The 3,579-nt window shown below is 42.4% G+C and overlaps 1 non-coding gene across 1 annotated transcript; it reads right to left on the bottom strand.

Annotated features, from left to right (window-relative positions):
- Nucleotides 1–1,069: 1,069 nt before the first annotated feature.
- On the bottom strand, nt 1,070–1,176 carry LOC125498045 (small nucleolar RNA R71). The gene has a single exon (XR_007274813.1). It is a non-coding gene; the product is annotated as a small nucleolar RNA R71 (small nucleolar RNA).
- Nucleotides 1,177–3,579: the final 2,403 nt, after the last annotated feature.

The raw sequence follows: 3,579 nt of genomic DNA, 5'->3' as shown, positions 1-3,579 counted from the left end.
ACGATTTTAGAGGTGTTTAGGATTGTTTATTCCCTTTTGCGTATCCCCGATGCATGTCAACCCCCTTATCTCTACTTGGTTGTTGGATGTGAATCTATGATTGCGGTGATTTCCCATTCCTAGTATTCTTTCCTAATTTGACTCCAATAGTTTTAATCGCTTAGTTCAACAAAAACTTGACCATTTCTTCGATTTAGCTTACTCTTAGCGATTCTATCTTAGTGAGACCCTCCGATCCTTGTGGTTCGACCCTTGCTTACCACTTTACTTAGTTTAGTGGTCTAGTTAGGTTTTTTTTATTTGACACTAGGGGAGTTAGTAACGACCTAGTTTTCCCTACGTTCAAATTGGCGCCGTTGCCAGGGATCGGCGTATTTTCATTGAGTAGTAGTTTTGCTTGTGAGTCTAAATCTTATTTTCCTTTTCTTGTTCTTTTGTTGTTTGTGTGTTGGTGTCCTTTGATTGCTAAGTTGTTTGAGTACCCCTCTTGAGCCTTGTGGTCTTGTATGCCAAGAAGCAATCGTGCCTTGCCTCTTATTCCATTTGATAGGGAGCTTGAGAGAACCGTAAAAGCTATAAGAAGAGGGTTGAGAGGTCGGAGAGTGCAAGAGCAATCGCATTCTACCGCCACCATTGAAAGTCCTCGAAGTTCTACAAGTTCCTCTAGTCACGAGGAATTTGATCAAGAAATGGGGGACCTAAACAACCGGAGTTTGAGAGACTATGGTGCTCCTATGGCATATACTCCAACAAGTGCCATTGTTGCACCCACCACACAAGCAAATGATTTTGAGTTCAAACCGGCTTTCATTCAACTCATCTCGAAAATCAATTTGGGGGTAGTTGCCATGAGTGTCCTCGGGAGCATTTGAGGAAATTTCTTGAGTTTTGCTCAACGGTGAAGCACAATGGAGTCACACAAGACTTCATCCGTCTAAGCATGTTCAAGTTCTCTTTAAGAAATGAAGGATCACGTTGGCTCATGGATTTACCTCCTAATTCGCTCACCACATGGGAAGAAGTCACCAAAGCTTTCTTGGGTCAATTTTATTCATTGCAAAAGACGGCCGAAATGAGAGCTAGAATTGTGACATTCAACGATAAAGAAGGTGAGAGTCTAAATGAAGCATGGGAGAGATTCAAAGGCCTCTTGAGGGAGTGTCCACACCATGACATGGGAAAAGAGATGCAACTCCATTGCTTCTACAATGGGCTTTCTTCTCACAACAAAATGAGTCTAAACGCGGGGGCGGGTGGACCCATAATGATGAAAGGGGCGGATGAATCTCTTCAAGCAATTGAACATGTGGTTCAAAATGACCGAGATTGGAACAAAGGGGAGCGCGCTTCAACCTCCAAGAGAGGTGGAAGGTATGAAGTTGATAGCATTGATTTACTTACTTCTAAAGTAGATGCTTTAGTTAATCAATTAAAATCCTCTACTATGTCCCCCTCCTCATCTAATGTTTCCATGCTTGGTCACTCCCAAAACCCCAACTCATGTCCCCCTCCTAACATGTCTCATGTGAATAGTTATGAGAACACCCCTCATTCCGGTCATACTAACATGCCCATGCATTTATTGTTTTATGATACTTGTGGAGCATATGACCACTATTCTTCCCAATGCAACTTTGTGGACTCTAACACCACTTCTCCCTCCTCCATGGAACAAGTCAATGCCTTAAATCAAAAATTTGACCCATATTCCAACACCTTTAATCCGGGTTGGCGTCATAATCCGAATTTTGGGTAGAGAAATCAAGGTCAAAGCTCTAATCAAAATGGATTTCAAAATGTGGGTCAACATGTTAATCAAAACCAAGGCCAACATGGATACAACCAAGGTCAATTCCGTGGTTCGTATCCTAATCAAGGCCAATATTCAAATGCTAGACCTCCCCCGAGTTTTCAAGGAAATCAAAGGCCTAATTATAACTCCCCTCCACAAGCACCTCTTCAATTGGGACCGCCTACCACCACCACTAATCTAGAGAGTATGATGCAAACTTTCATGACCAATCAAGCTAAAGAGACTAGTGAGTTGAGAGAGAGCATAAAACAAATGCAAGTTCATAATAAAATGCTTGAAACTCAATTAGCTCAAATGGCGGGTTCTATGAAGAGTGCTCCCACTACCCAACTTCCTAGTCAAGGTGTAAATCCCAATGAACAAGCCCATGCTATAATCACTAGGAGTGGTAGACAATTGGGGGATGTGTGTGTAAATGGGGGTAAGGTAAAGAAAGATGACAATCAATTGACTAATAACTTGATTAATGATGAAGATGAGAAAGATGATGACCCCCCTACACCACCACCAAAAGCCAAAGATGATGAGCTAGTCACAAGCACCCCTCCTCCTTATGTAGCAAAACTCCCCTACCCAAGTAGGTTTGCTACTTCTAAGCTTGATGATCAATTTGCTAAGTTCCTTGAGGTCTTGAAAAAGCTCCATGTTAATATCCCATTCACCGAAGCACTAAAACAAATGCCAACTTATGCTAAGTTCTTAAAAGAGATTCTATCTAAAAAAAGAGCCTTAGATAGTGTGGACACCATTAACTTGACCGAGAATTGTAGTGCTATAATTCAAAACAAGTTGCCCACTAAGTTGAAGGACCCCGGAAGTTTTGATATACCATGTGCTATTGGTGACATGACCATTGACCGAGCTTTATGTGACTTGGGAGCTAGTGTTAGCTTGATGCCACACTCCGTTTGCAAAAGGTTGAACTTAGGAGAATTGAAGCCCACTCACATTTCACTTCAATTGGCCGATAGATCGGTTAAGATGCCCATAGGAAAGTTAGAAGATGTCCCCCTTAGAGTGGGAAAGTTCAAGGCCATTATTAGCGATGGTGGTTCTCATTTTGCTAAGAAATCTTTCCAAGCTCTCTTAGCTAAATATGGAGTTCACCACAGGGTTGGTCTCTCTTATCACCCTCAAACTAGTGGGCAAGCCGAAGTGTCAAATAGAGAGATCAAGTTGATTCTAGAGAAGACCGTGGATAAGAATAGGAAGGATTGGTCACTCAAACTTGATGATGCATTGTGGGCATATCGCACCGCCTTCAAGACCCCCATTGGCACGACTCCATACAAGTTGGTGTATGGGAAGTCTTGTCACCTTCCGGTGGAGCTTGAGCATAAAACTCATTGGGCAATCAAGGCTATAAACTTTGATTTGAAGAGTGCGGGTGAAAGAAGACTCCTTGACCTTAATGAGCTTGAAGAGCTTCGCATGGATGCTTATGATTGTGCAAGCATCTATAAAGCTAGGAGCAAAGATTGGCATGACAAGCACATTAATAGAAAGGAGTTTCATGTTGGTGACCAAGTCCTCCTTTACAACTCAAGATTGAAGCTTTTTCCCGGAAAGCTCAAATCAAGATGGAGTGGCCCATATGAAGTGAAGGAAGTCTTTCCTTATGGCTCGGTCTCCATCTCTTGTCCAAGCCAAAGCCCATTCAAGGTTAATGGGTACCGATTGAAGATATATTATGGCGATGCATTCGTTAGAGCTATCTCTACCACCATCCTTGGGGACTTCACTTTCCCTCCTACAACATGAAGCAT

Source organism: Beta vulgaris, chromosome 5, assembly GCF_026745355.1.
Source record: "Beta vulgaris subsp. vulgaris cultivar EL10 chromosome 5, EL10.2, whole genome shotgun sequence".
NCBI classification, from domain to species: domain Eukaryota; kingdom Viridiplantae; phylum Streptophyta; class Magnoliopsida; order Caryophyllales; family Amaranthaceae; genus Beta; species Beta vulgaris.
The sequence above is the reverse complement of the archived record's forward strand: the minus strand, read 5'-3'. Positions and strand labels throughout refer to the sequence as shown.